The sequence below is a fragment of the Crocodylus porosus genome, unplaced genomic scaffold, assembly GCF_001723895.1.
Source record: "Crocodylus porosus isolate Cpor-Errol unplaced genomic scaffold, CroPor_comp1, whole genome shotgun sequence".
In the NCBI taxonomy this organism is placed as follows: Eukaryota; Metazoa; Chordata; order Crocodylia; family Crocodylidae; genus Crocodylus; species Crocodylus porosus.
Genome location: NW_017728928.1, coordinates 9,966,025 through 9,988,788, shown reverse-complemented (window position 1 = coordinate 9,988,788; position 22,764 = coordinate 9,966,025). Strand labels below are relative to the sequence as shown.

The window sequence follows — 22,764 nt, the reverse complement described above, 5'->3', positions numbered from 1 at the left end:
AAGGGACCTTCGTAGATCATTGAGTCTGCCCCCCTGCCCTGGGCAGGAAAGAACGCTTGTGTGCATCCTAATCGCAATTTTGTAAGAAAATAAGAAAAATCTGACTCCACCAGTATTTGGCAAACACTGTGACTAAAAGCATTTTTCTGAACTTAATGACGTGCAATTATACAACCCTTAGAATAATGCAGCATTGTAGCTGAATTTCTGCCCATGCAACAATATTTTTGAGTGAAGGGTGGCAAAGACAAAAATGTTCGTGCTAAACACTAAATACTATTTTGTAACAGTTTCCAAACATGTAAAAGTGACAGTATGCTATTGGAAAGCATGAGGTTTACAGTGGTTTGTAAGGCAGTGATGGTTGAGCAAAGCCAGGTCTGTGCATGCATATGCAATGGCTTTTTCTTAAGATTTGGTCCAAGTCTATTTTGGATGGTAACACTCCAACAAAGCAGCCAAGTCATTGTTTTTCAGACCCTCGAATGAATTGAATGTGCAAGGGCCTGACTCCATGGGAAAATGTACTGCTGTACCAACGGCATGAGACTCCCAAGCCTTGGGAAGGATTCGCGGCTGCTGTAACTTGAACCAAACCTGTCAGAACCGTGTCGCTGTAACTTGTTCCTCCCGATCTCGTTCTTTGATGTTAACCGCACGGCTTGTTCTCCAGCTGTGAGAAGCTCCTTATCTGCGCTGGGATCTAGCTACCAAGAGACCACTTGAGCACGGCTCCACACCCACGCCCAACGCGAGCGGGCCCTGTGTGGGAAAGCGAAATGGTGGTGACTCATCAGCCAAGCGAGTTCTTGCTGGGATAGCACGCTCGGTCCTGGACCGCCGTGTGCCAACAATGTGAGCCTGCCTGAAGGTGCTGGTAGTATAGAGGAAGGGTAACTGGGGGCAAATTGGTGTTGCTTTCACACTTTGAAATTAAAAAAACCCAAAAAACAAAAGGACACGATTCCAGTCTTTGGGGCAATGGCTTCCATTGTCTTACCTTTGCCTTGCAAAGAGCATGGGACCTGCATTCTGGGCGCAATAAATCACATTTTTTGTGTCCTTCGGTCAGTATGGCTTGTGGTTGCTCCGCGAGCAAGACCGTCTGCCCAAGCATCTTGGAATAAACACCAGCGGTGGGGAAAAGGCTTGGTGGCTAAAGCTTTCAAAACCAGGGCCGGAGGGGGCCTGGATTTCAAGTTTCATGAATTCCTGAGGCCAGATGTCAGTGGATGACTTAAGCTGACAAAGCATGGGCCCTCATGTCATCCACTTGCCCTTGCACTGAGCCCAAAACCAGCCCTCCGAGCAAATCCGCCCCGTCCTCGGCCGCCTGTTCTAGTGACTGAGCCCCTCTCATAAAAAGCATTTCAGTGCTCTGGCTGATCCCCACAGCATGCTTTGGCCCGTCGGGCAGCTGGGCGAGCTGTGCGCTGCCCATCCGGCATGACGAATCGAGAGTCAGGAACATGGTTTCTAAAAGGCCCCTTTTGAATACCTTGGCCCAAGAGCCTTGATCCTGATTCAGCAACGCGCAGGCTGCTCAGCTCGGTTGTAGGTGCGCGGCCAACTCCTGCCCGGCGCACCTGGGCAGGGCAGCACCGGGGTGAGGCTGACCCTGTGCCACTCGCCAAGCCATGGGCTGCCTCGTTGGAGTCGCCTACAGCCAACAAGTCTCAACCCTGGGCCACAGCAACTGCGGGTGCCCTGAGCAGCGCCCAAGGGTGTCCTGTACCTAGCCACTAGCTCCCCCCAGGGCTGTCCAAGAGGAGCCCGGGGCTGAGAACCACTGACTTCAAACCCCATAAAAAAACCACTTTATCTGCCCTCCCGCCCCCACCACGGGCAGGACCAGGTCAGCACTAGACCCTCCCCTCTCCCCCCATCACCACAGTGGGCAAAGGAGGCTGCTCGCTGGCTCCCTGTGCTATGGGAGGACAGGACGCGTTGGGAGGGGGAGTTAGACTGGTTCCCTCAGTGGCCCAGCGTTGCCCCTCGGTTCCTCCAGGGCACGCCTGGCCCAGAACGGGTATGGCTGAGCCCCCCTCGCGAGCATCTCCGCCCAGGTTGTAAGTGGTGCCCGTCATGGCCTGAGCCACTGGCACACACCAGACCCTGGGGAAGGGCAGCATCAGCCCCACACTCCCCTTTTTCCTTCCAGCAGAGCCCGAGGGAAGCCGCCCGGGCCAGGGCCACTAACTGCCTCTCACATCGCCAGCGCGCGGTGGTGCAGGGCCAGGCCGTGGGCTGGGTGAATGGTGCTGGAGCAGGTCCATGCACAGATGCCAGGTCTAGTGCCCGTTCCAGCTGGTCCAGGACCTGGGCTGCATATGGCACCTGCCCTGGCCCAGCTGGAGCAGGCACTACCTGCGGCGGTGTGTCCTGGACTCACCCCAGGTCTGACCTGTGGCCTGGACCAGCTGGAGCAGGCACGGGGTGCAGTGCAATCCTGACCCAGCCGGAGCAGGCACTGGGTGCAGCCTACGGGCCCCGGCAGGTCCGGGAGTGGGCACCGCCTGTCCAGGCCCTGAGCAGGGTCCAGCACATGCTGTCTCTGGTGGGTGGCTCAACTCAAGGCCCAGGGCCAGCAGCAGGGAGGGGCAGACTAGCTGATGGGGCTCCCCAGGCTGGCTCTGCACCACTCCCTTCGTGCGGTGCTATACGGGCTTGAAAGGGGGCTCCTTGCAAAATGAGCCTGTGCTGGGGGAGTTTCACTGCAAGGTTTCTAGCCTCGCTTGTAATTTGGCAGGCTTTCCCCCCCCATTGTGCTTGTGCCCTTAATTCCCTGTAGTTATTTCTTCAGAACATTGTTCTCTCTTAATTAAATCACTGCAGTGCTTGCTTGTGAACTATTTTTAACTCCAGCCTTTCTATTCTAGCTTCAGCTCCTGCTACCGCTGAGGCATTTACGCAAGGTTTCTACTTCTGTTTTGTTCCAAAACTCTTTACCTTTCCCTGCCAGTGCTTTTTATTCACATGGGGTTGGGCTGGCATTGCTCTCAGTTACTATAGATGGTTCTTCTCACATTAAGAAAGTCACGTTTAAAAAAAAAAAAAAAAGAAATATTTCATCAGCGTAAATTCATCTGATCCCAGCAGTCTTTCCTGCCCAAGTGCACGGGGCTGGACCCGATGATCTGTAAGGTCCCTTCCAGCCCATAACAACTATGAAACTATAATCCTTGCGTCTATAGCATGTTGTATCCAAACACTAAACCTCTTTCCAAGCATGAAGTGCGCTTCACAAGCATGGGAGAGAGGACAAGAGAAACAGGAAAGAGTCACTTGAATTTATGGATGGGGGAACACTGAAGTACAAAGAACTGATTCTGGGCCTTTCCTTTTAGGGCTGGGATGTTTTGGGGTGCTGTCTCCTTTCTGAGTGTTGTGCCACCTCAGGCAAAAATACCTAAAAACAGAAACCACTGCAGGGGAAAAGAAGTCTGAAATAATTTGCTGCAGGGTACACAGAAATTCAACATCAAGGACAAGGAATAGAAGCCAAATTCGTCCTACATGCAACCAGCCCTTACTAGCCTGCATGCCTGCCCACTTCTCTGGCTAGCAAACTTCCCTCCCTTGGGCTTCTGCTGCCACTGTAGCTCTTTTAGCTCATGGGCTTTTGCATTAGAATTTGCCTTTCAGCTGGTCCCAATAATGCACTCACAACAGCTCCTAATGCATTTCCACTTCAGTAGATACAGCTGATGGACCACCAGGATCCTGGCATGAGCCAGTGTATTTAGGGTAATAGAGTGTGTGTGTGTGTGGGTGGGGGGTGGACTGGGATGGGCAAGTTTGAGAAATAAAAGCAAGTATTTGCTTGACTTTACCAAACTGTAAGAAGTCTGGATGTCTTCTACATCTGGAACAACCCACAGAGATAAGGCATAGCTGGAAAAAACTCCGAAGTGCATTCACGTCACTCGCACAAAAATTCAGGGGAGGAGGAGGCCACCTTTTTTGTGCAAAGGCGACTTGCAAGATGGGGGCGGATTGAAAATAAATAAAAGCTCAATGAGTAAAAATACACTTTGCCACGAGGTGGCAGAGCCGAACAACAAAAAAGAGCGTCAGGACTCAGCTTCCTGGTGGAATGCTCTGTCGTGCCCTTCTTTTATAAAAATAATAACTTTAGTATTTTTGCAAAGCCTTGAGCTCATAGCTTCCCCAGAAAGGGCACGTTATGCAACGTGGGTACCGTGGCGGGCAGCGAGGCACACAGTGGTGAGTTCACTTGGTGCTCACGGGTTCTTAAGCTCTTATCCCGCGCCCATCACCAGGCCGCCAAGCACTTCAGGGCAGCAGGTGACTTAAGTGCTACTCCCCTACTGGGGCTAAAACCCTACCCCCTCCAGTCCTTCTTGTGACCAGCCAAGCCTGCCTACTGAACTGCCAGTCGAGTTCACTGGTGCTTAATTACACAGTGCTCTTTTTCTCTGGAGTAGGGAGACATGGTCTTTCACATAAGTGGCTCTAAGAAAGGATTAGCTGAGGGTTTACCTGACTCCAGACTACAGCCTGCCACCACTCGCCTTCCCTCTTGTGCTTTGAACTCTGGCTCTTCTGACTGACTAATACCTCTGAATGCTGGAACGCAAACAATGCATGCTGAAACACAAAGCAGATTGCATGTTCTTTTCTTTGTCGGCATTTCGTGCCCTCCCTCGCCATTTTTGCTCCCACACGATGACTGATGGGGTGGTTTCCTCCCTGCCCCTCTGCCCACCACCCCATACAGCTGTTGCCGTCATCGCGGAGGACCAGGGTCGCAGCAACCCTGACAGCCATGGGGCCAGAGAGGCGGAGAAGTGATGTGCTCTAGGACGTTGGGGGTGGGGGCTCAAGAAGACACCAGCCTCCCATAGCATTACATACACTGGTCCACACACTGCATGCAGCGCTACAATGAAGTTCCTGTTTGAAACAGGAAATTGGGGGGGGGAAGGGGCAGATAGAGGATTCAACACAAAAAACCGGCAGATCTAAGTTGTGTGCCTGAATGCATGGTCATTCGTTTTTTGTGGTGCTATAAGGGCATATGTGGGGCACATCACAGGATCATGGAAAAGTTGGGCTGGAAGAGACCTCCAGTGGTCCCATCTAGTCCAACCTGCTCCAGGCAGGATCATCCCTATCCAAATGATCCCATACAAAGCCTCATCTGACCTATTGCTAAAACTATACAATCAACTGTGTAGCACACACATTGGCCAAAGACACCAAAAGCACCCCAACTTGCCACAGGTCAAGCAAGGGGAACAACAGTGGCCAGTGTCCCACTGCTGCAAGAGCTGTTAAAATGCACCCAACAGGTGCAAGGAAGATGGACAGACCTCCCCCAACTCTGCTCCAGAGGAAGGCAACCGCCCCCCGCCCCCATCCTCAATCTGACAACCAAGTAAAATTCCTTCCTGATCCCAAACGTGGCGGGTAATCTGACAAAACCGTCTACCCAGGAACCTCTGGGTTTTAATCCCAGCAGGGCATTGGCACAACCCAGTCCAGTGAGGTATGCCCATGGCCAGCGATGCAATTTAGGCATGTACCGTACTGAATCTGGGCTGGCTTGTAGTATAGGCAAAATAGGCAGCCACCTACTCCAAGAAAACAAAATGGCAAATAAAATGCTTTCCAGAAAGAATGGTTTTTCTGCTAAATTTTGCCATGTTGCAGAAGTTGCTTCCAGCCAATGCACCGAGCCTTTTACTTGGAGTCAGTTCTTACCTCTTTGCTTAGCAGTTCCTTGGTCATATCCATGTACGCCTGTGGTCAGCTAGTGGTCTTTTGTGATCGGCTAACCCGTCAGAGATGGGACTGACCGTGATCGTGACAATCTGTCACCAAAACAGCAATGCTCTCTTGAAGCTGAATATCCCAAAACAAAAGCTAAAGAGAAGCCAGGAGTGCAAGACAGTTTTGCTCCACCTTTGGCTCCGCAGCCCAAAGGAGTGACACAGGGTCTATCCATGTGGCTGGATTAGCCTGCCGAGTCCCAAGCTGCCTCCACCCAGCCCTGCCCGCTGGCACTGGGCTCTGGCGCCCTGCAGCAACTCCTCGCAGCTCCACATCCTGGCACCACCCCGCACCACCCTTCATGCCCAATCTAGGGTGCAAGACCATAGCCCACGGACCAGATTGCATAGCGCCAGGGGCCCGACCACTGTGAAATATGACCGCTTTAAAGTTTAAGAAAAAAATCTCACTTGACCCTCCTCCTGGAGCCAGGGGTGTAAAACAAAGCCAAGGAGAGCTGAAGTCAGCTCTCTTCTGACCGATGCAGTTATTTAAGGACTACAGCGACATCTATAACAGAACAAACTCTGAGCCGCACCGTTCAGAAAGATCCTGCCAAGCGCCCACGCATCAATGGCAGCGTTCGCCTTTTCTTCGCAAGGACCAGCACCGTGCAAACCAACCGTAAACATCTTCCTCAGGACACCCATGGAAGAAAAAGTTCAGATTACCATTTTGCGCCACCCTTCGAGTCGAGACCGTGCCAGCGAGATGGGCGTCTCCATGCCACCCCAGCAGCACGCATTGATTGATTATGCTGCAAGTCCCTGAGCGCTGACCCATCTGCTCGTCCAGGGGGTGATATTCAAGTCTAGAACAGCCCATGGACAAAAAAGAGCCACGAAACCAACCCCTGGGGGGGGGACCAAGATCAGCACTGAGGATAGCCATGAAGAAAGCATGCCCCATCAACAAGCACAAGCCCAGCGCCAAGGGGACACAACCTGCCTGGCCTGCTTTCCTCCTGGCCCCATGAACGCCGTCTCAGGCTCCACCGTAGCACACCCTTGGCGGGGATCCCCAAGTAGCCCTAGCCAATAGCCTGCTGAAAAGCATATTCTCCTGTGGGGTCACCGTCCCCTCTGGCAGAGTAGGAGGCTCTTCGACAGGTTTGGTCCTGGCTGAGAGCATCGCAGATGTTCATCCAGAAAAAGGGGTCACCTTGAGTCCACCCTTTCTCTTCCCCAGAGGATTCAACCCACCTCTCCCTGCAGACTGCCAGGGACTAGGCAGGCCCTTTATGCCTTTGACCTTAATAAATCAGTGGCTTAAAAAAATGAACACTCAAACATCCCACCACCAACCAGCCTAGAAGCCACAACTGCGACCCGCCGGGGCACAAGCCCACAGCTCGCATCCTGGTGAGGAAGGAGCTGTCCCATCCGGCTAGATTCCCTCTGCCTCCAAGTCCCCCTCCTGCCTCTGCCCCGGTGCAGGAGAAGGGGCCAGTAACCACGGCTAGAGAGAGAGGTATCTTCCAAAGCAGCCTCCGTGCGCCCTTACATCCTTCCTGCCTGGCCGCACCACGGCAAAGCTTCAAGAGGACTAAGGGAGACAAGTCCAGCCTAGCTGATAGCCAAGGGCCCTTGTCCGGGGCTTTGGAAGCCTGTCGCCGGGCCCTGGTCAAAAAGGGCTTCAGCTTTCGACCAGGGCAATGCTTTCACCATGCAGACAGACACCGCCTGCTCTGAGCAATGTTTTTGCATGTCGCTGTCAGCAGCTAACACTGCAAACCCCTGATGGAGAGCAGGACAATCAGCAGCCTGCCAGGGAAGGGGGCAGAACCTAGCATGACCATTTCCCAGGAAAACACCTATCCCGCCAGCCCTTGGCACGGGGGGTCTCCACCAGCCTTTGGCTCTCACATGGGCGCAGCTTCAATAGGTGAGTTGTGGAGATGACTTCCCAGCCTTGCTTTGCACCAGTGGTTTGAGGAGCTGGAGAGGAGAGTGCCCTGAAGAGGTTGACGTTATTATACAAATGCTTTTGGGCTAACAACCCATCAATAAAGAAGAATTTGTGCGTGTCTCTTCTAGCGTTTCATTTGGTAAATGGGACGTGAACTGTGGATGGCATTAAAAATAACCCTGCTCTCAATCCCAGAAATCAGGGCAAAGCTGGCCTGGTCTGAACCCACTGTTAACTTTGTTATTTTGATGATGAGGTGATAAAAATCCCTCTCCAAAATGCAAATATTTCTCCTTGCCATATAATGTTGTAGTATGTAACGGGTCCAGCAGGCCGGCGTTAGCTAGTCTCCTCCAAAAGTGCTACTGCCCAACCTTTGCTTCGTCAGACTATATCAGTGGGAATCCTAAAGGGTCCTACATTTATTAGGTGAAAGGCAAACATTTCCCAGAAGTGACACTGTGGGTTTGGGGCATTTCTGCTCGTTGCTGGGCACCCGGCTCTGCACAGCAAACGAGCATAAGACAGGAAGCGAACTCCTGGGTCATCTCATCCAGTCCACTAGGCTTGCAGAGGATTTAGGCACCTCTTCATTCTCACAAGCCCTTCAAAATGTACACCGTGGGCAGGCTTTACAGAGTCCTTTGTACCTGGGTGGGTTTCACAAAGGTTCCCAAGGCCCTTTTTGCTGATCACATCTTGCTCCAGCTGAAGTCAATGGGAGTTTTACCCCTGCAGTCATCGGAAATAACCAAGGGCAAAACCACTTGGGGAGACCGGCACTGTCCCTCCAAGCGATAACCCCACACACCGAATGCATCATATCTGCTCCATCTTCCACCACCAGCTGCTAGCGCATGTTCATCCTCTGATGCAAGACAGTCTTTTTTAACGTGGGGTGGGAGTCGCAAGTCACTTAACACTTTTTCTTTTTTTCTTTTTTCCTTTTTTTTTTTGGATATTCATTTTTAATCCCTGCATGGAAATCAATCCAAGAAAATAAATCCTTTGGTGACCTCTATCTGCTCCAAGCTGCTCTAAAGCAAACCAGGAAATCCCCAAGCTTTTCTCTGGTAGTAACACGGTGTTTCAGAGGTCAAGCAAGGACCAGAAAAATACTGCTCCAAACTGGCAAGGAGCGGTAGTCTTCCAGGTTCGCTCTACTATGGTTCTCTTTAACTTGCTCTTACTTAAATAATAAGGTGGTACAAGCTGCTACTGCTTAAAGAAACTTGGATAGGGCTAGTTAAAAATATCCGCTTTAGTGCAAAAAAAACCTACTCAAACTGTTTCAAGAGATCACAGGTTTGTTTATGGGTTTCTTTTTTCTCTACCTCTTTTTTGTGACCTCTTTTTAACATGGTTTCCTGGCACTTTGCGAGGTTGAACTGTAATGTTATGGGCCACTCGGCCGATCAATAGTTAGTTAAAAACTTAGCTAAGAATCCCAAAGGGCTACAGGAGAAGGGTCAAGTAAGATTTTTTCTTAAACTTTAAAACTGTCCTATTTCGCAGCTGTCATATCACAGCCACAGAATATAGGTAGTGATTACGGTGACGAGCACAGTATAATAATCCACATAAAACAAAAGAGAGCAGATAATCTAGTGACATGAGCAATGACTCCGACGTATCTTATAACGATACGTATTTAGAGCCAGGCCTTTTCCATTTTCATCAGTGACCTGGAAATGGGGTGCGCAGCGAGATGGCCAGGTTTGCGGATGATCCCAGATTATTCGGTGTAATCAAGTCCTGTTGTTCACCAGGTCCCTGAATACTAAACTAGGGGGGCACCAGCTGAAATTAGTAGGTGACAGGTTTAAAACTAACAAGAGAAAGTTTTTTTTTTTTTTACACAAGTCATTAGCTTGTGGCATTCACTGCTGCGGAAGATGCTGGAGGTGGACAGTTGAGCCAGATTCAAAAAGGGACTAGATTAATTCATTCATCCATTTCTGCCGCTGCTGGAGACAGAGTATGGGGCTAGCTGGACCATTGATCTGACCCAGTCCGGCCCTTCTTGTGTTCAAGCTTACTCAGGTAAAATTCCCACTGGTCCAGAGGAAGAGGGGACCAGGAAAGTGAACATAATAACAACCATTATGGTGGGTCGCAATATCCCTTCGGCTCCGCTGGTTTGTCTGTTGACCCAGTTCCAGCCGTTTACTTCCTACAGCATAAGAAGCTGAGATCCTCCTCGGTCTTCAGCTGCCAGATAATGTACTGATTAAATGGGGAAAGAATCACAACCCCCACAAATCCCACGCACCCCCTCTGAAAATGTGGTGTGCTATAAAATATGGAGCATCCTGGTGATGGACAAAATGTCCCACGAGGTTAGATGGACCTTTAGAAATATGGCTTCCATTTCCTGGCCTAAAAATTTACCAGCCAGTAAGCCAGAGACTCTAGCTAGAGTCTTTGAATATTAATGAATGTCATCTTTCCATATATGCACGTTATCTTGATCATAGAGGAGATAATTTATAAAAATTGTTGTATATTTTTTCCCTCAGGAACGATGTAATAACTTCAAACGCTTGCAACTCCTGCCTCTGCCGCCTGTGTGGGAGTTTTGTTATTATAGTTGCCTGAATTCAAAAGTTTAAAAATTCCCATTGAATTTTAATGGGCGCTGGCTGAGCAAGGACTGCGGCACTAGGCCCAAGTGAAGAACACCGCGCGGATCGCTAAACGTGGGGACAGCGCCCACTTGCAGGTGGCCGTGTGATTTTATTATTCCTTCCCCTACTCTGGAGTCTTTGACGTGGCTCAGGGATGGCGTCTTTAAAATGATTTGATCTCCACCAGTAAAAGTTGCGCGGAAGGACAGATTTTAAAGGGATTTCAATTTTGCTCAGCCGAGCACAACAAGACATAGCCCCTACGCAGCCTGCTGCCTGGAGCAGCTCGGCACTGCCTATAGCATGGGCGACTGGTGCCTCCTAATACTGGGGGGGGCACGGCCAATCTCGGGGTGCACGTGCACCCACGTGCACTCCCTACGCGTCACCAATGACCTGTAGAGAACCCAGGGATATTTAAATACCGAGGAAAGGTTTTCATAAACCAGCAGTGGGAGTGGGGCACAGCCTATGCTGCGCAGGACTAAATGGGGAGAAGTGTAGGGAGAGAGGAAGGGGACTTGGGTATGGCTGCCCTAGTGTGCCTGGGGTCATCCACCATGGACCCTTTCTCGCCTTTATTGCTGCCAAGACAGCTCCGGCCCTATTAGCCAAAAGCATGCTTGGTCTCCCTCCCTCTGTGTCTCTGGCTCACATTTGACACCTTTCTCTCACCCCAGATTTCCATGGGCACGCTGCTGTATAGATGTTGTGCTGCGCTTGCTCCTGGATCCCACAGCTGTCAGGTCTCAGGTGAACTCGGGTCAGGACTGGGATCCACAGTCAAGATAGATCTTCCCCCGAATAATTAAAAAATCCCACTTCGGGGCCTCTAGAGCTTTTAACTCGAGCGAGAGCTCGAAGGACTCATTAGCTGCCGGGCGGCACCGCTGGCTAAGCTGCTTTGAAAATGCCGACCAGCGGCAACTCGGGCAGCCGAATTCTTCAACGAGCGACTCAGCATTTCTGCTGCTTGATGGATAAATACATCGTTGACGAACAAACGAATCAGGGAACTGGAACCCGGGGGTGGTGGTACATCAGCTCAGGGGCTCACGGTTAAGAAGTCCCATAGGTTTTGATGACAACCAAAACTTGCTCAACAGATTAATGGCAAAAGCTAGTCTAGCTCTGACTAATGACAGGCCTGAGCTGCAATGTGGAGCCAAACTCCTCCTCCAGACTGCTTGTTGCGATTTCTCATTTGATTTGCGTTAGTGCCTAGGAGCTCTGGCCGTCGTGCGAATTACTGTGCAGTCACAGAACGAAGCCGGTCCCTAGAAGAGGAGGTGGGCTCGACCTGTCTGCATTTCCCCTTGCCCCTCTACACCAAGGCTACCTTCCTTCGCTGGGTTCTGCCTAGCAACGCATCATAGCCGTCGTGATGACACACGACTTGGGACTAAATCCATCTCTGGCATGAGCTGGCTGTACCCTGGTGACTAGCTTGAGAGTTGCACCTGCTTCTGACAAGGCCAAGGTCCTGCCGGAGCAAAGCACAAGCACAAAGTTAAGCAAGCACTTATGTACCTTGCTGGCATTTCGGCTCTTCCGGCCGATTTTTTTTTTAGATGAAACTGGCCCCTGAAATTGCGGCGAGACAGTGTGGCCTCTGCCCTTCTCAAACCTCATTTGTAGCAGGGACTTTTTCTTTTTTGCCCGTTTTTATGCAAAATGGCCAGAAACATCAATTCTAGTTCTGAATATTTAAGTGGACTGGGCTCATGTGTCTGACACCCCATTCGTCCTGGTCCACGGACAGCTGCAGTCAACAGTAATCTTCCACTGACCAGAATGGGCTTTTGATCAGACACGGTACTATTAAAGGAGAGTTGTCACTACAGAACAGCTTGTACAACCCATGGAGATTCACAGCATCACCTACCTGCTGGTACATTGTCTGCCTGCTAGCCCAAATTTGTTTTTGCTGTCTCCCTGGCTTGAGTCCATAAGGTTAGCTAAATTTTCTAATATTTATGATACATCAAAGGAGCTGGGAGGTGGAGGAGGGGGGTTGAGAAATAATCCAATGCCATGAGCTAAGAAACAAAACTGTTTAGAGGTATATGAGTGGAGTTTCGAGACGGGGATTAGGCAGAACAGCGCCTCTGCCTGCCTGTCACTTCCAAATACTTGCTAATACTTTAGGAGCTTTTCAGAGGTCAGCACCAAACACCCAAACAGACTAAGCTGTATTACAGACACATAATCAAAATCACAAGGTTTTACATAATATATATTGGTGACACAAGACATGTTTGTTTGAATAATTTTGTTATCAAGATTAGTGGCCATGAAAGCCTCTACTGTGCGATAACCTGGTTTTATGAGCTACCCCCTGGGGCACCAGAGAGAGGGATTCCTAAAAGAAATCAGGAAGGAACTAGAAAACTCATCAAGTATATGTTTTATGCTAACACTACCAAGTTCCCAGAGCTTGAAGAAAGTTGGTTAAGTTAAAAAACACGGGGTGAAAGAGGGAGGTTGAGACTGTAACGCTAACCACTGTCAACGTGTAGTTTAAACACAGCAAGCTCATGTCAAAGTATAACTAGCTGCCCCTTCGTAATCCAAATTAATGCAAAGCTCCCAATCGAGCATACATGTTAAAGGTATGCAAAAGAAGGGCTCTGGGTGCTATGAAAATGCAAGCCAGCTGAGAGTTTATCATTCCCATTTAGATGTGAAGGAGCAGCATGCCTGAGATCAAGGCGTAAGACAGCGATAGAGATGGGAACAGAACTCGGGAGTCCTAGCCCTAAGTTTGGGCTAACCACTGTGGATAGTAATTTTGTATTGAAAGTAAAGTAGTCCAGTACATTGATTTGGAGCCATCTAATGATTTTACCGTTCTCTTCTCTCTCCCATCTGCATCCCTTCTTTTTCTGATAGTGGTTTAAGAGAGACTGCAATTTGCTGGGCGAGAGGTGTCTTTTTTTCTCCATTTTGAAAAAAATTTAAACTATTCACTGAGTAAAGTCCATCCAATTTCCACCATCCAGTTTAACCCCCTCCCCCCTTAACTCTCCCCTCCTGCCCCCAATTTCTGTTTGTCCCATGCATTTGTATTTGACAGAGCTGGAAGGGGTTCGAAGTCAAGGCTTACAAGGGAAGATAAATGGTGACAGTTCGAGAGCAAACACACGATGGTACAGTACAAAGGTCTCACTCACTGGCTTCAGTTTAGGATGGCCACAAGAGTCACGCATGGCAAAGCCAAGAATAATTCATGAAGGCCATCCATAATTGGCCAATACCGAGCATACTTAAAAAGCTCATCCTTAACATACTATTTTTTGTACTCTTCCACTCAAAAAGACCTGCTGCTTCTATTATTGAAGTATTAATGCTATAAATTGGAGAGGTGAAATAATACCGTGTACCAGCTTTGGAGACAGGAAAATTGTAAGTGTAAGGACCTTTTCAAACGGGGATTAAGGGAGCTTCTCTGTACGTAACAACATACGGGCTTCAGAGTCTGATGCCCTGGCAGCTACCGAGATATAAGAAAATGCTGAAAGTACCAACAGATTCCTGAAAACTGCAATGCTATTTTCTGCAAATAAACTAATCATGCTCTGAGCGATAAAACTATCAAAATAAAATTTGAGCTTACTTAGCTGAAAACAGCAACTTTGATAAGAATCATCAAAGTCCAGAACGTAGCTAAATATCCCAGAACGGCCACATTTAGGATTCTCTCACTAATGCAACGCTAGATTGAAGTAGATCACAACTGTTTTGTGGACAACACGTGCAAAACCCTTGGCTTTGCTGAGATCTGTTGTCAACGGATGTCCAAGGAGATGCACTGGTTTTATCCCAGAGCTGAAAATGGTCTGTTCTGTGCATTAGTGCTCTAAAGTCTCGGGGGTCCTGAACAGATTCGCTAACGGCTTCTGACAGCCTTCTCCTGTCTTTGTGTAATGCTGAGAAAGCAAAGGCTTAGGTTCTGGTGGCGAAAGGGTACACAGGGCACTTGCAAACCGAAACAAAATAATTTACAGGATTGAAGACACCTCTTGGAAAGGCTATTGGTGTGTTCGGCTTACCAGGTGTGGGGATCATTACTCTCAGAGCGAGCACACTGTGAGCGTGATCAGGAGCAGGGAGTTTAATGCGTGTTATGCAACGGATACAGAAATACCAACCCAGGAAACCTGGGGGGATGCAATAACCCTTCAGTAAAAAAAGGCTTTGACCAAATCCAAGAGGACGGAGCTTATTCTAAAAGGGTCATACAATGTTTGCAGAAACTGCGGTATTTCCTTTCCATGCGGATGGATGGTTTGTTCGATGCTGGAGTTTAGGCACCGGACTCTTTTTGGCTCCTTTGAAAATCCCAACCTAGGCGTGCAACGTCTTAGCGCTAAGCCCAAATCACTCAGATTTATGCAGTTTTCCACTGGAAGTGCACCCAAGCTGCAAAATTAGTCTGCTCAAAGCTTTTCTAAAGTTTATAAAAGTATGAGGGCAGTGGTTTGGTTCAAGTTTCCACTGGAGCTGCGTTTGCAATGAAGCATAAATGCAAGCAAACTTCCATCAGCGTGGTCTTCCACGTCACACACCTCGGATGACATTCATGAAAAGGGTCCTGACTCTCTCCAGGGATCTCAGTTTGGAGTGAATCTGAGAGGCTTTATGGTTTTTACTTTTAAATCATGTGCGATTCATGTTCACATTGCAAAACCAGGCAAAACTCTTCCAGCTTTGAACTAGCAAATAGAGAAAAGGTGAGAAGTTTAAAGGCAAATTAAACCAAATAACAGCAGCAAATGTGAAAAAGTTAAAAAAAAAACCCGTGTTGGGTTAAACCATACCACAGATAGCCAGCACAGTGCTTGCATTTGTCACTAATGAGCTTTGAAAAAGGAAAACAACCGCGTCAAGTGGCTGGAAGCAGGATCCTAGTCCTAAAGCTGCCACTGAACAAGTTGCTTAACAAGTCAGCTTTCCTACTTGTAAGATCCTATAGAAATGGTGAGATAGCACCCTGGTCCCTTTGAGTACCCAAACAGATTTTCAACAGGGCTTTAATAATATTCACTTCCCAACTTCACAGGTGCATATGGGACCAGGCATACATCTAAAGCAGCAGTTCTCAACCTTGTTTAGACTCAAGGCACCCCGGGCAGACTCAAGGCACCCTTTGGAAAATACCAGCCCCAAGATCTCACTTTCTGTAATTACAAAAAAAGAATAGAGCAGGTGTTTGGTTGCAAGGAACCCAGAAAGACCACAACTATGGATTTCTATGTGAAATCTCTGGGTTTACCTTGTGAATCATGTTTGCAGACGAATGGGTGTTAACACTGTGAGACGCCCTGCAGCACCCTTGAAAAGCTCTCGAGGCACCCTGGTTGAGAATCACCGATCTAGACCAACTTGCCAGGCTTGGCTCAAATAAAGTACACAAGTGCAAAGTAGTGCTTTAATGCAACCGGCTGTAGCGCGAGAAAAATGCACCAAAGCTGGATTGTTCTGAGCCAGACCCCCGTGAATCACTCACAACAATATGGCTTCCTCCACTCCACCTACAGCACTGATGGTTTCATGTTTAACCCCACATCCTGATTTGCTGGGTTTAAGACAGAACCCCACACTCTTCTCATTCACTTTTAAAGAACAATATAAGTAAATCCTGGGCGCATCTACATGTTCACTGAAGCGGCCTAGTTACTGCGCATTAACTTTAGTACCAGGTTAACCAAATACTAATTCAATGCACGGTAACTCACGCTACTGTGCAGTACCACTGCAGCATGGTTTTTTAAGTGATGCTTGCTTTGCAGTAGCCTAATAACACTGTGCGTATTAGCACGGGTTTTGCCCAGCACGCTACTGCACGGTGTCATTAGGCTACTGCACAATAAGCGGTCCGCGTAGACGTACCCACCGTGAGCACCAAACATAACCATTTCAACTGAAAGATATTTGAAGATACTTGGTATTGCGGTTGTTCTTGTTATAATACACTCAAAGGGTGCCCTGGAACTGGACTGCAACATTACTAAGTAAGGATGCATGGAGTACAGGGTTTTAAAGGCAAGGGTGATAAAGGATGGCCAGACATTCTCCATATACAATCCCATGGGTAGCTCTCAGATTTCCCAGTGGAGATCCTTGTAGAGCAGCAATTCTGAATCAGGGTGATGTGGCACCCTGGGGTGCCGTGAGATCCTTTCGAGGGTACTGCAGGGTGCCCCACAATGTTAGCACTGCTAGGCGTACAAACATGATTCACAAGATAAACCCAAAGATTTCAAGTAGGAACCCACAACACTGAAACCTTTCTCATCTGCTGCGGTCTTTGCAACAGAAAAAATGCTCTACTATTCTTCTGTAGTCAAACAACGAGTGAAATCTAAGAGCTGGCATTTTTCAAGGGTGCCTTGAGTCTAATGAGGGGTGCCTCCTCTGAAAAGGTTAAGAACTACTGTTGTAAAGCATTACTGCTAGTCAGAGGGAGAGTAAAAAAGGAAAAAGTTGGTCCCTTACAGTCCAGCAAATTTACGCTAAAGCCGCAGAGCTCGGATCTGAATCACTTAGAGAACCATCCTTCCTCCCAGATGCCTCCAGTGGAGAAGGACCTTCCTTCCCTGCAGATTCTGTCCAAAGGGAACCCATATGCCCTACTGCCTGATGGGGCTTTTCCTAGAGAAAGTCTTCAAGGTCACTCCCAGACCCTCAGCTTTGTCCAGCAAGTTGTTCCACAGAGGGAATCAGATGGGCCCTTCAGTCTTAGTTTTGCTTCCAGCCTCCTGTTTCCTTCTGGTCTTCGCCATTCCCATTCTGAGGTTTCAGATTGCACTGGCAAAACCTAATCAAAAGACGACATCCTGCTATCATTCTGCACAGGGAACTTCTAGTAAGATTGATGGAGACCTTGGCATCAAAACAGAGAGAAAGAGATGATGGCCCAGTGACAAGAATGCCTTTAGGCCCAGGTTCTCAATACATCGCATTGATAAGCGGTTGATTGTCTTCCTTTGTACCCTTTTTGCCTCTTGCTGTGCTATTTCAGACAGAAGAAACCCGGCAATAACGAACCATCATCAAACTGGCAATTGCTTCCTGCCCAGCTTACGTTAGCAGAGAAAGAGAAAGCAAATGATGATTAGTCGTATGTCTGCACTCAAAGATAAAACCCCTGAGCAGAAGCCGTCTGCCGAAGCATAAAATAATAATTCCAGCACTAGCCTTGTCTTTCTGCAGTGTTATCAGCTCCCACTGAAACGTAATGCAGCCCTAATGCTGAGTTCTAGCAGGTGGCCTATAGACCTGTAATAAACTCCCTGGAATTATTGATTTGTCGTCTCCGCCCCCCCCCCAAACTGAGCCCCTTTGTCTAACTACATTAACTTCTGCTTACGGAGCATCCGCGCAAGGCAGAAAGCAAGTGAAAACCAGCCTCATTTTAGTGAGCAGTGGCCACTCTAAAAACTTGCCCCCCGGCCCCATGTCCTTCCATGTCGTTATCTACTCAGATTGGTCATTTCAGCATTCAGGAACAACTATCGTTAGTTAAGGGAGCTTGCCGAGAACAACTGACAGCTTCTTAAATACAGGGATTCTGAAATATGCTTCCATCACTAATTATGCACACAAAGTAGCTTTGAAAATAAGGCCCTACATCTGCCCTAATTTCCCGCTTGCAATATCAGTGCTGCATGTGTCTAGCAAAGACTTTGGACTCGATTTGGTGTGAAGAGTCTTGCTGTTTTAGCTGAAATGAATGCACATTGCAAATAAAACAGATGTGGTCTCGCAAGCCAGGCAGCAATCGGGGCAGACTATCAAAGGGGACAGTGCCTTCTGTAAACCATTATGGCCAACTTCTGCCTCCATAAGCACCCCTCTGAAGAGGGGTGGCGAGCTATGTAAGTTCAGAGCACCGTGGACCTATACAAGTATAATCCAAGTCACGTAACACCAGCATTTGCTTTCCCCTGTATGATCAAAGCTAGACCACAAAATTATATGTCATTAAAAAGCTGAGATTCTGTTATTACTTTCTGTAATTGATAGTCGGAGCTTCTAATGTCTGATGATTCAGGTCAGGCCAAAAAGCTAGCCCAGCATGCTCTCATCCATCAGACAAGCTGGAATTTCTTGATGCCCTAAACAGCTCGGTCCACACTTTCTGGGAGGTCATTGGGATGAAAAAGTTGGTCCATTAGGCCAGGGATAGAAATTACATATCAGCTGGTATAAATGATTGGAAACTAGTTCAAATCTGTAACACAAAAGAAGTTTGGTACACATAAACCACTTTCAAAACGGCTGAAAACGGATTAAAATAAACCTGGATGGATGTAGTATCAGACTAAACTGGTTTAGGTTAAAATGGTTTATGGAACTTCTGTCCCCTCCAGATTCAAGTTAACTCACTGTCCCCTAGCGTGCCAAGATGCTTTGCACCTCTCTTGCAAACACCCCCTTTCAGGGTGGGTGCACTAGCCTTGGCCCAAGCTGTCTGCTCTAGCTAAGCAGGGAGGCGTGCTCTAGTGCTCCCCCCAACCCCCTGGCTTCTGGCCTGGGCCACCGCAGGCACGTGGCTGCATTTCCAGAATCAACAGTGAATGTCTGTTCACCTGCTTATCAGTTCGACCTATGCAGCTTAGACTAACCTGCGAAGACTGAATCGATTCTGCTTTGGGCTTTTGGACTGTCTGTACTTAGCCTTAAGGTTTAAAGAAAACAAGCCAAAGCCACAGAGCTCAGATCTGAAGCTCACCTCTTGTGGCGTTTCAGACAGTTTTAGAACTGCAGCCCTGGCTCATCTCTGATTTAAAGACAAGCAAGTGTTTGGTGGCTCCCTCACCATGTCTGTACTCCCTGGGGCTTCCTGCATATTCAGGATGAGGATGGTTTCCTGCAGCTGGAAAGGAAATATGCTCTGCAGCCTTTTGCTAATGCTCCAGAAAGAGCCTTATGATGGTGTTGGAGCGCCGACCTCCAGGGGAACACGGGAACATCAGGCTCATCAGCCATCACCACCCCAATTAGCACTTCGAAGAGTGCTACTGCTACTTTCCCCGCCTGCTGTCACCTGTCCAGGTGACATGACTGTATTAAGGAAAGAAGATTCACTTGGGCCCTCATCTCTGCTCTGTGCCTCACCTCCAAGACTGTCATTGAGAACCAGGCCAGGATCTTTGCCCTAAGCAGAATATACTGCCTATCTCTGCATGTGTTTCTGCACTGTTCTCACATCCTTCTAATTGCAGGCGAATCCTCCAGAGCAAATACCCACTTCTCTCCCATACAGTCCACCCACCACCAACCAGCTCCTATCTTGTTCTCCCAGGAGATGGCAAAAAGAACTCCCAAGCTTTCAAGGGAGGAAAGTATTTTGTAAGGTTTACTTGTAACTGTTGACATTACGGCCATGAATTTTCAGCTGCGCTTACTAGAGGGGCTGGATTATTGTCCTAAGTAAGAAACCATGGAATTAAGAGTAACCTAGAATTTTGATCCTATTATGTCTGGCCCCACATCAGGAGCTGGAAAGTTTCTTTTTGAGTTGGAAGGAAGCCATGAATGGAGAATCAGAAAGGTATGTTTTTCTTCTTCCAAACAGAATAGAGAAATTGTCTGAGTACTGGCGGAGCCTTGAGGATCTGCATATTATGCTGTTCCTATTGCACTATTTTTACTCTCGTTTTTACTGCCTGCCACTTTAAACAGCCACTATATAACAGCTACCAGTGGTCTGGTCAAGGACTGGACAAAAGTCCCTTAAAGAGTGCTCCTTAGGTACCTAAATGGGTCACTACTGAATCATGTGGGATTCTGTTCTCCTTGATAGTGCCCTGGCAGGCTGCCTTCATTTTGATTTCCTAGTAGGCTGGTCTTGATGTCGCACCCCACCACTTTATCCCTGTGCTGACTCCAAGCTACAATATGATCATTTTGAAGCCATAGGGTACCATGCTGCCCAACAACGAAGTCATGATTCACAGCCCAGCCTGCTGCGGGGCTGGTTTGTGTGTGTTGGCCAGGCCTTTTCCAGCTGCCTGTGAGTTGGGCTGTTAGTGCACCTTGTATTGTGCTCCCAGCTATACTTGGTGAGATCAGCTAGCCTATTCCAAGGATGACATGGGTGCAAGAAGAGACTTTTCTGGGGACAGAAGTCAGTTCAGGAGTTCTCCGTTACAGCTTCTAACATAGACGTGATTAGCTGGGCTAGCCTGAAGACAGGCAAAAGGCAGGGCAGGGTGGCACCTAGAACGAGAGGTTAACGAGAAATGAGCTTTTGCAGCAACAACCTGCTTCATCAGGTAATGTCTGTTTAGTCAAGAGAAGCAGCAACATACCTGACAAAGTAGGTAGCAGCTACAAAAGCACATATAACTCTGAACCAGTTAAACTGCCACAGTATCTGACACAGAGTCTATTGAGTACCTTGTATAAGTAAAGTTATATCGTGCCTTACTCAATAGGGCTTACAGCATGGGCACCCAGAGACTGTGAAAGATTGGTTTGTGCAAAAGGAAAATGATCATTATTTTTTGTAAAGCTTTCAAAAGGGTGTTTGGGACTCTAGAAACAGAGAAAAGGACAAGGGCTGTGCCCCGATGAGCTTCAAACCAAAGACGCAGCTTCTCAGCTGGTGCAAATTGGTGTAGTTAGTGGAGTCCATCAAAGTCAGCAGAGCTACACTGATTTGCACCAGGTGATAATCTAATAAGAAATTAAAGGAGAGACACTGAATACATTAATCCAGAAGCTCTGAAAAGCCAGGGTAGTACAACAGGGATCCCTACCTGACCCCGAGGCAACCTTATCTGTTGGTGGCAAGAACTGCAGTGCTTTAAAAGAAGTTTGCATAACGTTTTCACTTCTTTGAGGCGTCCTTTAGCTCTGGCAAGAGGGTCTGCACAATGGTGCATCCTGATGGGAATGAAGCTGGAGCCAAGGGTTAGTCGAAGTGCTCAGCCTCCCTAAACCTCGGGAGCTGCCTAGACTAATTTCAAAGATGGACTCATGATGCTACTGCTCTTACACACACTCGCCCCTCTTCTCCTCCCCCCTCCCAGCTCTGTCCATGCAATTAGGAGGCTGCTCCAGCAATGTGACGAGCATTTTTAACTCCTTCTGCAGGTCGTGCGGGTTCTGGGCATCCAGCACTTCCTAGGAGGCGCTCAGCCCCGACTGGATTGGGCCATGAGTTCGTTTTTCAAGAGGGTCTCCCTATGTAAAAGCTTTCAGTGAAAGGCTGGCTTCTCTGCAAACACTTATTTCCTGTACTTCATTTATATCCTTAGTGCTGTGGCCCAAAAGACCAGGCATGACAATACATCAAATGCAGACGTTTTAATGGACTTTCTTTGAGCAGTCCAATAACCTGCAATAGAGATTCAATTAAGGCAGCGGAGCCGGCTTTTCCATGCAATCGCCACATCGAATGCGCTCGTCCATCCTGAGAATTTCTTCAGGTCAATCCACAGAATTCCTTTGTTTCTCGGGGACTTCCTCCTCGACGCTCAAAGGCTACAGCTCAGTCTCCCTGCCCATCGCTTTTTTATGCACCCTTCCATGTAATATCTGGGTGCCTCGAGAAGAGTGCCGTATCTGGACACATGTATGGAAAATGTATCATCAGAGTTTGGCATAACGAAGCAGAATATTGATACCTACTGCCAACACCCGGTTGCTCAAAGTAGCCTTTCTACTTCGCTCAGACTCACAGTGGGCCCCTTTTCAACCTGGATACGAGACAAATCATCCCCACCCACTTCCAGGATGCGATGGGGTGCATCTGGGCATCACAGAAGCCAAGTACAGCTGGTCGGGATAGAGACCCACTTCTGCGATAGGGAGAAGCAGCACATAGCTTGGGCATTTAAAGTTTGTATTACAGAAGCCCTCGTACACTTGGCAGTGTGTGGACCCTTTGCCCTGTCCCAAGCAGCTTACAGCTGAAGCAAGACAGTCGAAGGAAAACGGACTACGGACCGTGAAATAACCCAGGATTAAGGACAAAGTCAGGACTGGAACTCAAGGCTCTGGGTCTCTAGCCCCTTGCTCCATCCCCTTGGCTCTGTGTCCGCACGACACGCACGAGGCTCATCCTCGAGATCCTCCAGGTACTCCTGTAATGCAAAGACTAATCATTAAACTTCCCTGGGCCCGCTTGGAGCATGCCGGTTCCAAAGCCGATCAAATTTCCTCCCCGAGTCAGTTTTACAATGAAAAGTGGCTTTGTTTAGTCAACAGAAGCGGTAACACATGTGATTTTGTTGTTAACAGAGCTGTAAGAATTTTAAGTCCTTCTTGGGAACGTGTCTTTTTCAGCTGGCTTTTCCAGCCGGCACAGGGTGCTGTATCTGTCTTTGTAAACAGCTACTGAATAAAACATTCGGAGTGCAGTCGCGCTTCGTACGAGCGTCGGGCAGGTTTGCAAAGTTTCAGAGAGAATAAATCAGCT

The 22,764-nt window shown here is 48.3% G+C and overlaps 1 long non-coding RNA gene across 1 annotated transcript; it reads right to left on the bottom strand.

The window, feature by feature from the left end:
- Positions 1–334: 334 nt before the first annotated feature.
- On the bottom strand, positions 335–22,671 carry LOC109315018. Its single transcript, XR_002102410.1, has 3 exons — positions 22,304–22,671; positions 4,504–4,611; positions 335–762 (listed from the first exon to the last, which is right to left on the bottom strand). It is a non-coding gene; the product is annotated as an uncharacterized LOC109315018 (long non-coding RNA).
- Positions 22,672–22,764: the final 93 nt, after the last annotated feature.